General features: G+C 42.8%; 1 protein-coding gene across 8 annotated transcripts in view; it reads left to right on the forward strand.

Moving 5' to 3' along the window:
- The window catches only part of MICAL3 (microtubule associated monooxygenase, calponin and LIM domain containing 3), a 261,040-nt gene that overhangs the window by 159,604 nt on the left and 88,933 nt on the right, over nucleotides 1-12,503 (forward strand). The window lies entirely within an intron of this gene.

The raw sequence follows: 12,503 nt of genomic DNA on the forward strand, positions 1-12,503 counted from the left end.
TTAAGAATTCTTGGTGTCTTCTGCAGCTAAAGAAAACCAGTTCCTTAAACTCTTGAACTCCTTGGTGCTGGCAGATCGTGGGGCTCTCCCCTCATTGTCAGAACATGTGCTGTTCTTGGCAAGTTGTTTTGGGAATTGGGTTATTACAGCATGTGTCGTATTGCTAGGGATAGTCTGCTCTATCTGAAAGCTCTGATTCCTTCTAACTTGGGAGAAATGTTCTGTTTGTGCCACAGACTCTCATCTGGCCCAGCTCCTCAATTGTCTTTATTGAAAACTGCAATAGGAAAAAGTGAGATGGGGGGCAAGAGGGAAGAGAGAGTTCATTTCTAGTGTATGGGCCCTGAATACTGTGGATAAACTAAAACAGTTGCTTTTAGGAGAGCGAAAATATTAAATAGCCACATTTTATGTAGCAAAATGTCCCCAGATTACATTACTAGCTTTAAAAGATCTTAAGGGATATAGTCAGCTTAAATCATGCTTTTGTCTGAATTTTTTAAATTATTCATATTATTTATTATTTATTACAATGTAAGATTATAATTGTAAGTGATTAGAGAATTGTTTTTTCAGTTTTGCTTTGTGCATTTGGCAGTGCTTTGTATGTAGTTAGTTTCACAGTTTCCTCCTCCATTTGTATGGGTTTTCTGCACAGCAAAATGGTGGGGAGAGAAATTTTAAGGAGAATGTCATTGTAAAATCGGAAAAGTTGGCCTCGTGTCTTTGGCAGCTGTAGTACCTTAACCTGTTTTTAACTGCTTTTATTGAGTGATTTGAAGTTGCCTTCCCTTTAAGAATCAGATCTTTCTTTAAAAACAGGGAGAATTGTTAAAAGAGACTTAACTTTTAAGATGAAAGGAAAACACTGGCTATTTCTCAGATCTTTACTGTTCAACAAATGCTGGTGGAGAGATAAGTGATGAGGGTAGATGATAGGCCATGGTTTGCTAAACAGGTATGGCCAAATAAATAAATATCTGCTGCTATTGTTATGTGACTGTATGTGACCCTGTGGATAGATCTGTGATCCATCTACATGGGAGAGGAATAGAATAGAGCAGACATTATTTTCTTTAACAGCCTGCTTCTGTTTGCCTCAGCAGAAGGGGAATTCCATAACGTTTTTTGGAACACTGGCCCTTGAAAGGGATGTTACATGAGGCAGTATGCACTCATACACAGCACCAAGTATAGTAGAGCTGCTTCTTATATTATTAAAATACCCACTGGAATCGCCCACAGGGTAGTATAGTGCATTGCATACTCAGCTGTGTGCATGGCTGAGATAAGTTTAACGGTAAGGAGGCGGGCAGTGCTTTACCTCCTATGCTGGAATCTCCCTTTTTAGCTGAGATTTCACATCTCTCCCCAGCCTCTTTGTATGGCAATAATGAGAAGTGGGATAGAACGGGGGAGATATTGGCTCAAAAGCAGTGTGCATGAGAAGCTTGCTGCAGCTTCATTAACTGCAGGTCAGTTCTCACTTAGCCAGCGCAGCAATATAACTGTCATATTCCTTGTAACCACCTGCCTTTGGATCCTGTTCTGCTGGTTGGGTCAGGAAGTATATGGCTAGGGTTTACAGTTCTTTGTGCTTTAAAAAGAGAGTGGGGGGGAGGATTAGGGCGAGCTTTAAACTACTTGGATTGGTAATGCAGTGAAAGGATGTGATTCTATTCTTGGAAAATCCTAGGGAGGCACATCTCCATTTGATGGATTCCTGACTTTGAACTAGAAATGCCCTCTACGTGCTTAGCTGTAATTTATTAAATTGTGCTAATTAGAGAATATTGCTAGACAGTGTACACTGTAGAATAGACCAATACCTTAAACATGAACCTGTCTGAATTGGAGCAGGGAGCTGTTTCCAAGTCTCTACTTCTCCTGGCTGATGGACTTGCTACTGTTAGCTCTATATCTTCTAAGAACGTTTGACCGCCTTTGGGCCAAACACCACCAAATGCAACCTGCATTAACAGTTGCAAATCCTGTAAGAGATGAGCCAGCTTCAGTGATGGTGTAGGCTGCATGTGGAATGTAAACTGGTTGGAAAATCAGCATAAGTAGCAAAGAAGTGTGATATGCATGGGCATGGCATTCAGTGGAGGTGCAAAATGAGTGTAATTTAGATTATGGAGGAAAAGATGTGTACTATGAAAGGCAAGTAACAGAAGGATGCAGAATAAAGCAGCCCCATCTCATTCTTAATTTATGCTGGCACCATCCCCAACACTGCTAGGGTCAAAATCAATGCAGGTGTAAGCAGGCAAAGCTTCTGTTCCGTGGGCATTACAACAGCTTATGCTAGGTCTGATGTTTGGTTCCCACCGAATACCAAATGGGTGTAAATTACACTACTTTGCCTTTTACACTCACATGTTTCTAACCCATTTACACTTGGCATCTACTTTACACCACTAGTGAGTCTGGCACTTTGTTTCTTAGCCAACTTGGGTGGAAGAGGTGGAAACTTAACGGACCTCCAAACATTGGACGCTATTGAGCAGGTTCAGTCAGCTGAGTTGTGGTGAGGTCACGCTAAGCACTTTCACATGGGATGTTACTAACCTGATCTACATGTGTTACCTTTGCTAAATGCATCACAATGCAGCCACTTTCTAGTTGGCATTAAATGTGGATAATCTTATCCCTTGTGCTGTAATGACTGTAGTTTTAGGGACAATCTCACATCCAAGCCGAGGTTTCCAGCAATCAGTTAGAATCACAGTTCTGTGGAGGGTTATGTCTGATTTGCCAAGGAGCCTGTGTGCACAATAGGAGGGCTCTAAGCGGGGAATTTCAGAGAAGTTTATGCAAACTGGCTATGGAGGCACAGTTGTCGCTTCAACTGGGAAAATAGTAATGGGCTTTTGCGCAGCTGATTCCATTCTTCCCCAAGAAACAGGACTCTCTTGTGAAGGAAGGGTGGGGAAAGCTACAACTGTGCTTTTGGTGCTGAGCTCTGGCATGCTTGTGGCAGCCTCTGTAAGCCTTCTCTGTACTGTCTGCTTGTTTGTGTCTCTCTCTCTCTCTCCTGCATTTGCCTTTGTGCCAAAGTAGCTGCTTTTGCCAAAAAAAATAATAATAATAAAATAAAAAACCCAACAGCCCTGCTTTTCAACTGTCTCTCTTCCTTTGATAATCTGTAACTGTTGTCTCTCTTGGATTTTTTTAATATGATTTACAGTATTTTTATATGGTTTTTAATATGTTTTTAATATACAAGTGCTGTTTGTGTGTTTTGTTCTAAAGGTCTATAAGAACTTATCTCTGAACTTTTAGCACTTCCCTGACAGGTGGACTTGGAACAGTGTCTTTCAATGCAGAGCTCATAATAATGCTTGACTTCGGGCAGGTAAAATGTTTCATCCCCGGGACAAGCACACTCCTACTAGTAATCTGCTTCCTTCCCCACTCACAATGGAAAGTTCAGAAGGGAAACAAGCTCATCTTACCCCTGTAGACATACAGCACTAGATGGCAGGTAGCATGATCTTTGAGAGAGTTGCCTGGCTAGTGAAGTGTGTCCTTCGTGAGCCAGTGAAAGATCCCTGCAGAGGTATTTGGTCACCAAATACAAACGATAGTGAGCAGAATCCAAAAAGCGATAGGGAAGGAAGAGATCAGAGCTCCTACCACGTAGGCCTCTGAATATACAGTGTATATAACAATAGGGGTGCAATAATGAAGGCAGGAAGCCCACTCATGTACATCCCACAGATATGTACAGTAAGTAGAGTCCAAAGGGTGATTCTCTTAACTATCCATCTCTTATATGTGTAGTCTACTGTATATAACAAAGTTTAGCTTACCTATGGAAAGATCTTTTGATGGCTACAGAGGAAAGAGGGTTGCTGCTTCCTGTAATGCACATGCCCATTAACGTGGGCCACATTTTCAAAGAGGCCCCAACTGGCCATCACTAGTATGTCCAGTTCTGCATGGTTCCTTGTGAACACCTACAAAGAACTTACGCACAAACTTTCTTGTATCAGCAAACAATGCACAAATGGGGAATTGTATGTATATACACATCCAAGTGGACTTTATGCATATAAATGTTGTCCACTTGTGACTGTGCCGTGACTGTGCGTGCATTACTTGCAAATACAGTTCATACACACACAATCCCATTTGCGCATGTAGATGAACCTACCTGCACAGAACCCTTCATTTGTATGTATGATTCTATACCATTATGAATAGAGGCAGTGTTTTAAAAATGTGTCCCTCTGTCTTAAACCTTCAACTTTAAAAGATTTGACTACACCTGCTGAAGTAATCTTGTGGTGTAGTGTTTTGTACTTGTTGCTTGCATTTTATACCAGCCACCCTGAAGCACCCCTATTCCTAAACCAATAAAACCCAAGAGGTCCATATTTTAGAATTCGGTCTGAAAATTAATGTACCAGATTCTGATCAGACAGAGATGGGGGAAAAGGAACTTTAAACTTCTGCTGTGCCTTGGAAACCTTCACTGGAGTTGGAAGGAATAGTAGTATTCTGCATTCATGGTCCATTATACTGAACCTTTCCATAGCTGATCTATAACAGCTCTCCAAAGAGAGCTCATCTGCTGCTCTTCAAACTGGAAGTTTTAGAATATACATTTGAGAGTAATGCCCTGTGTTTCTGGAAACCTAAAAGAGGGTCTGAATTGAAGGATTAGAACCAAGTCCCTGCCCAACGAATCATCTTGTTCCATTGTGGAGTCTGGAAGCCCTCTAGTTGGAATGTGTACTAACCTGTTCCCAGTCCATCCTGTTCTTCAGTGTTCTTATCAGGCTTCCATGGGGGGAGAATGCGGAGGGAACAGCAGGTTCAAGTGCAGGAAATCTGGAAAGAGGAAAGCTGAAGTGAGGGATTGAGTCTCTCAGATACATTGAAAGGCAGCTAACCCAACAGTTGCTGTACAGTTGCTATGTGAAAAAGCCTAGAAAGCTTTTGGGGATAAGACAAAATATGCAGTGATGGTCCTGGTACCTAATGCCCACAACAGGATCCTGCTGAGAACACTTTGGGGAGAAGCAGAGCTCTCAGCTCTTCCTTCACCTTTCAGACCTGTAGACTTGTTCCACAGAATTACTTGTTTGTTTTGTGTGTGTATTTTCTGAAGGGTGATGTGAATTTTTCTGGGCACTTTCAGAAGCTACATTAAATGTTTCTCATGACATTAGAAAAAGACCTGTTAAATCTGTATAAAAGAGAAGTTGCTGCTTTTTCATTACCTGGGATGATTTAAGTTTCTGCCCTTTGAAAAGCAGAATCTGATAAGTGACTGTCTCCTAGGGGTTAGGTTTGGCTCAGGGAGAAACAGGAGTTTATATGAAACAAACTTTGTGATGGAAAACAGGCAAGGAAGATGATCAGTGCCCAGAAAGGCTTCACATCTCCACTCATAGCTTTTTAAACTTTTTCATATTTTAACCTATTTGTTTTGTTTGTTTGGGCGGGGAGTGTGGCCTTTTTAAATTATGTAACATTTGTTTTTCCTGTTGCTGTGAAATCAATACACTATTTGTTCAAATGTTACCGCTCTTGTTCAAGGGAATAAATTCCAAGCACTCTCCAGGTTTCCGAGTTTTTCTTTTCCACCCCATTTTTACTTCCGTTGATTCGAGGGAAGGAATGGTGAGAGTGACCAGGGTTGAGGGGAGACTAGAACTGCATGAAGGTATTTCCAACTGATCTAGTGGACTAGAAAATATTCTTCCCAGAGAAGTGGTGGGAGAGCCCCATCACATGTGCCATCTAACATTGGAAAGTACTAGAGAGAAATCTAGAGGGCAATTCTGCACCAGGAGGAGAAGGGTTAGCAGGTTTTCTCTCTCTCATTTCTGATTCTGTGCTCATGTTCCTGACTGTTCACTGTGCATTTCTAATAAAGGGCATGGTGTGGTGGTGGGGAGGGGTTAATATATTTCTGTGGGGAAATTGTCTTAAAGTATGTCTACCCTGCTATCAGAGGTGTGACTGCAGCAGGTGTGTATGTACCCGAGCTAGCTTTGACGGAGCTAGCTTCAAAAATAAGAGCAGCAAAGCTGTGGCAACTTGAGTGACAGCATAGCTTGTAGAAGCTCACCCGGGACCCTGGGTCTGTACTTGAGCAGCTAACCTGCACTGCCAGCTGTGCGGCTGCGGCTTCACTGCTACAGTTGTTGGAGCTAGCTCAGGTTCCCCTACACCTGCTGCCTTCACACTTCCGATTGCAGGGTAGAAATACCCAAAGTTGCTGGGACTAAGGATTGACCTGCTTTGGCAGTGGTCTGCTTTGGAGAAACTCATTGTAAATGCTGTTGATTCAACTGTCAGTGGCAGTGGGGAATTTTCATAGGGTGTTACTAATGGCCCAACATTACTTGTCACTCATGAACAAATTAATAAAACCGATATTTGGGGTGGGAGAGGGAACACAAGCATAGAAGTGAGATGCAAATCTGTTGTAACAGTGAGCTTTTCGCAGCAAGGGCTTGTTCTTACTGAGTATTTGTACATCCCCTAGAATGATGGGACCTTTAGGTGTTACTGTAATACAAATAATAACTAACAGCCGAGGGTTAGTAGACTATACCAGACACAGGGTTTGAGTAACTGGGTGATGCTCTCCTGCTGTAACAAGGATCCACTGAAGAAAATACCTGTTTACAATTCCTGAGGTGAGATTTTTTTCAAAGGACCTAACTGTCAAAGCAGGTCAATATTTAGACTTAAGCCTTCACTGTGTCCTTATATGAATCCCTTTTCCTCTTCCCTAAAACACTTTTCAAGTGAAGTCACACTTTAATGTGGTGGTGTTGCCAGCGGTATCTTTTTCTTCTCCTCACATCTTTCCTCCTCCCCAAAATGGCTGTGTGGTGTCCTGACTGTCATCAAGGGAGTGAACTGGAATATAGTGCCAAGGTCTGTTTTGCTGCTCTCAAGCATGTAGGGCAGGGGTCCCCAACCCCTGGTCCGCGGCCCAGTACCGGTCCGCGGCCTCTTACAAACCGGGCCGCGAACCGACCCAGTGGAGCTTCCGCAGGCGTGCCTGCGGGACGAGCGCTCCCTCCGCGGTCATGCCGGCGGGAGGTCCACCGGCTCCGGTTGAGCTGCTGCAGGCATGCCTGCGGGCGGTCCAGCTGAGCCGCGCGACCAGCGAACCGTCCGCAGTCATGCCTGCGGCAGCTCAACCGGAGCCAATGGACCTCCCACAGGCATGACTGCGGACGGTTCGCTGGTCGCGCGGCTCAGCTGGACCGCCCGCAGGCATGACCGGTCCCTGGTCCTAAAAAGGTTGGGGACCCCTGATGTAGGGGATTAGTCTATGTTAAGAAGCTAATCATGTGCCCTCCTTGCATGCATCTTACTGCTTCATTGGCATCAGCAGATGGTCTTTGGGATCTGATTGTGTAGGGCATATCTTGTCTGCTGTGTTAACGTTGGCCAGGAGAGTTCCCTTAACTGCCAGACTGTAAACAGAATATGAAAATTGGCCTTGGTTATCTGTGGGGTTTCTCTCTATTGGGGTAGGGGAACATATGCACTCCAGCTTTTAAAATATTGCTTTTTGTCCTCTAACAATCATATAAAAACTCAGTGTTGACACACATACATTGATGTGGTTGGAAGTGAATACAAGTCTAACTTACTACAGAGCAACCAAATGCCTGGGACTTGTCCAGGACCCTTTCCAGTTATGTGGGTTCTCCCTTCTCCAGAAATGGGACGGGATCTGTTAAAGCTATTTGTTTCATTCTTCTGCAGTTTTGTCCTTTGATTGTCTGCTGATCAGCTGTGCTTACCTATGGGACTGTTCCCCCAAAGATTCTGGCCTGTTCTGAAGCTCACTATCTCTTTCTCCATCTCCTATTATAATACTGGGTGTTATTCAGGAGACCTCTTTAGAAGGCAGGGTCTCAGGGAGGGAGACACTGAACTGGGTCCTTTGTTCTGAAAATGAACCATGGGTGTTTAGGGTAAAACATTATGTGCTGCTCCATGTAGCAGGGGTGTCACACTGAAGCACAAATGGAACAACAACCCTGTGTTCTGCAGCAGCAAAGTGGTTAATTGAACAGCAATTTTATCCCTCACATTCTGCTCTCTAGGGATCAAACACTTGCTTCCAAGATTCAAAACCAGCCTTGGTTGATCTGGTCCCCACCACAAATTCAGTCAAACTCCCTCTCTGGTGCAAAGGGACAAATTATTGTCATCTAAAACCTAGAGGAACATCTGTTTGTGTTATGGGATAAGTCCCAGTGACTGTCACCTCATTCTCTGTGAAATGCTCACAGACATCACACACTTTCTCCACTGGTTGCCACTTTGCTTTTTCTTTATTATAATTTTCTTGATGCTGCCGCTGTCTTAGTGCACAATGAGAGTTGTGCTCTAAATTCTGCCATGGTAGAGAAGTGGACGGCACTTTCAGGGTGCATTTGCCCTCCCACAAATTCCACCCATTGTTTGGGGCCCCTCCTTTTTTATACATGAAGCAAAAGCTCTCCCTCTGCACCAACTCGCCTTTCCCTCCCCGCAGCAGCCTCCCCACAGCCAGGTGTATGTAATTTAAAATATTTATTAACATACTTAGAAAAAAGTGCAGAGGAAACTGCATGCATTTTAATTAAAGCCCCAAAGTTCATACTACATCAAACTTTTTTTTTTTAAAGCGTGTTCTACACATGAACCTGGCAGTATGAGAATGAGGAAAGACAATGAAACAGTTGGCCTAGGAATGATCTTGCAGGATGTACAAACATCTTTGATGGGACAGCCAGTCCTATAAAGAGAACAAGTTGACCTTCAGAATGTGCTGGTCGCAAAGCTTGGCAGTTGCTTATGTGACCCTCCCTAGCACCTTGTACTTTAAAGAACTTTGTAAACGTTAATTAAGACTAAGCAGGTAAAATATTATTTTCATTTTACAGATGAGGAAAGTAAGTCACCACACAGTTAACTGACTTAGCAAAGGTCCCTGGGCAAGTCAGTGGAAGAACCAGCCCTAAAACAGGGAAGCCTCCAGTGCTCTAATTACACCATGTTTCCTCTGCTCCGTGAATGAATGGTCATGGAGCAGCCACCCCATGCAATACACTCCAGAGAAGATAACTTGTAGTTTTAGTCACTTGCTGAAGTTAGCAACATGGATGAGATTAGGTGACAGTAGCTTCCACTCCAGGTGTTTGTGTTGACACTGGGGGGAGAGCCTTGTTAAGCAGCAAAAACAATGAGAAGTCCTTGTGACACCTTAGAGACTAACACATTTATTTGGGCATAAGCTTCCGTGGGCTAAAACCCACTTTAGGAAAAATACAGTAAGCAGTGTATATATATATACAGCACATGAAAAGATGGGAGTTGCCTTACCAATAGAGGGGTCGGTGCTAATGAGGCCAATTCAATTAAGGTGGAAGTGGCCTATTCTCAACAGTTGACAAGAGGGGGTGAATATCAACAGAGGAAAAATTACTTTTGTAGTGCTAATGAGGCCAATGCAATCAAGGTGGACGTTGGCCATTTCCAACAGTTGACAACAAGGTGCAAGTATCAGCAGAGGGAAAATTACTTTTTGTAGTGACCCATCCACTCCCAGTCTTTATTCAGGCCTAATTTGATGGTGTCCAGTTTGCAAATTAATTCCAGTTCTGCAGTTTCTCGTTGAAGTCTGTTTTTGAAGATTTTTTGTTGAAGAATTGCCACTTTTAAGTCTGTTACTGAATGTCCAGGGAGATTGAAGTGCTCTTCTACTGGTTTTTGAATGTTACAATTCTTAATAACTGATTTGTGTCCATTTATTCTTTATGCCCCTCTGCCATGTATATTGGCCAAACCGGGCAGTCTCTACGCAAAAGATCCATAGTGTGTTTTTGTGGCACTGACTGCCTCAGGCTGACTAACTCCAGAAGCGAACTTAACAAAGGTTGAGTGTCATTACAAACAGGGACCATAGTAAGGCCAAATTTTCAAAACTGGGTGCATAAAATTAGTCTTTGAAATCCCTATTTAGAAACCTAAGTACAGTGGTGTGGCTTTCCACTGTACTGGGCCATCCACAAATCCCACTGACATTAGTGGGAGCTAGAGGTGCTCGAAACTTTTGGAAAATTAGCCATCTTTACTTATGCTTAAATAGGGATTTAGAAGCCTAACTTCAGGCACCCAGGTTTGAAAGGTTTGGCATGTCCTTAGGAAGACAATTTCCATCATGTGTCCCAAAATTCTTGTTTTGAGAGTTCTGACTTGCTCCACTAGCTTAAATGCTGGCTAGTAATACCTTTGTCAAGAAAAACAGACACTCACCTATATTATTTCCTTTGCTGTGAACATGGCGAAAAGCGTACAAGCTGTTTCAGATCTCAGTCAAACCAGATATGGCAGAGACTAAAATAACTATGTTCTATGAATTGAGTTTACAGCTGTAGTTCTGTACCCTCTTCTCCAGTGTCCAATAACAGTGATGAGAAAAGATGAAATGAGGCATCTTTTCATGATTAAAAAAAAAAGGGAGGTGTGGAACCTCTCGAATATAAATATATATGCTCATCAAGTATAAATGTACCTGCTTTGTGAATTCATTGAAACAACCAAGATGCATTTATCAACTTGCAAACATATTGCAGTGTGTCAGGAACAGCAGCATAAAAAGAAGAGGAACAGTAAGATACTGAATGTAATGTGGAAAGTTTCAAAACAATTTCCAAAGCCGAATAAGTGAACAATGTGCCACATGGCACAATCAAGAGAAGTGACTTAAAGGGTGGGAGGAAGGAGGGAATGGAGACTACATAGTCACAGATGGCTTTTGCTTCCGCCATTGTGGGGAGAGTGTATAAAGAAGAAAAACTACTCAGCCCCTTTTCCCAGTTCCTTGCAGACACCTGTATTGTTAAAATTGCACTGTAGCAGCTAGTCAGCTGCAGATATCATCACGTGATGGTAGCTAAACACAACTGACAGTATAGAATCATCAACAGGGATATGATTTCATGGGAGGTCATGGATTCTGTGACCTTACTGGACCTCCGTGACTTCTGGAGCTTCAGCTGTGCCCAGAGCCAGGGCTGTGCGCCCCTCTGCCCCCGAGGCTGGAGCTGTGCAACCTTTTGCCCCTGAAGCTGACCTCTCCCTTGGCCCTCTCCTCCCTCCCGAGTTATTTTTAGTAAAAGTCACGGACAGGTCACAGCTCCTGTGAATTTTTGCTTATTGCCATGACCTGTCCGTGACAAAATCTCAACCTTAATCATCATCAGTCTGTATGACTGAGAAAAGTCTGCCAGAGGTGTGGGTTTTTTTTTTTAAACTTTCCTCCAAAGATGTTGGAAATAGTCCAAATCAACTAAGCAAGGAGAGTGCAGAATGGTCACTTCATATGAAAGGTTCTAATGTTTCTGGGCCGCCATCTCCACAAACGTCCACTGGAAACTCCCTCTGATCCTTCCTCACCTTGGTCCTCATTGATTTGCCAAGAGGGAACAATGTCTAGTCCCTCAAACCCCGACTGTGTAGTCCTTAGACTTCCAAAACAGACACTGTGGTTGTGGAGTTTTGGGTGCAAAAAATGCAGGATTTGGCCCATAGTGCATGTATGGGGATATGCATCAGGCAGATACTCTGTTTAAGGATGAGATGGCCCTTCCATTTGATACTGTGTAATTGTTTACTTCTTTAAACAATGTGTGTGAGTCTGAAATTTCCTGTGCTTGCTGACGTCTCAAAAGTCAGTGTGTCTTTTTTGGAAAGTTTCATAAATCCTTTCTGCTCTTTGGGAAGTTAGGCCACAGTGGGGGGGCGGGGTAAAAATAGTGGAGTTTTACCCAAGAGACTTTTCAAATGCTTTATGGCTCGGGTAACTTGGCTGGCTTTTTACAATATAAAATTTGATGTATACATTATTTTGAATGAATAAATGTGTCTGTGTGGAAATTTTGGTTTTGAAATTATGGTCGCTTTTGAAATGCTAGTATATTAGTTTCCCTAATTTCAGAAAGATACACGCACAAAAGTGTGAAGCTCTGGATGTTTGCAGATGTGGCTATTCAGTCACTCTAAAAGCCAGGAGAAAGATGTGAGAAATACCTTCCTTTCTGTACCCTAGAGAGTGCATGGAGCTTTTAGTCAGGATAAGCGCTCCTCAGTGTTTTCCTGCAACAGGCACCCTCAACTTTCACACTGTCGTCTGGGTAGCAGTTTATACAATCTTGAAACTTATGATGTAACTCAAATAAGGAGATGATGGACATCCAAGTGCATCCCGGAATTGATTAATTATGGAAAATCGTAAAATACAATTGAAGGGACAAGTAGTTGGATCAAGAAGGTGGCCATACCAATGTGAATAACTGGTCTCATCAGAATTTGAAAAGTATGAAGTTTTGCTTATGGTTACTACTTGGATTGGAGACTGAGAATACTTGATATTCCAGGCTTTTGCTTCTCTGTGATGTAACTCTTAGTGGCTGTATAATTTTGATACTTCAGTCAAAATATTTGCCAAGATCTCAGATAGAATTACTATG

Source organism: Mauremys reevesii, linkage group 1, assembly GCF_016161935.1.
Source record: "Mauremys reevesii isolate NIE-2019 linkage group 1, ASM1616193v1, whole genome shotgun sequence".
Lineage (NCBI taxonomy): Eukaryota > Metazoa > Chordata > Testudines > Geoemydidae > Mauremys > Mauremys reevesii.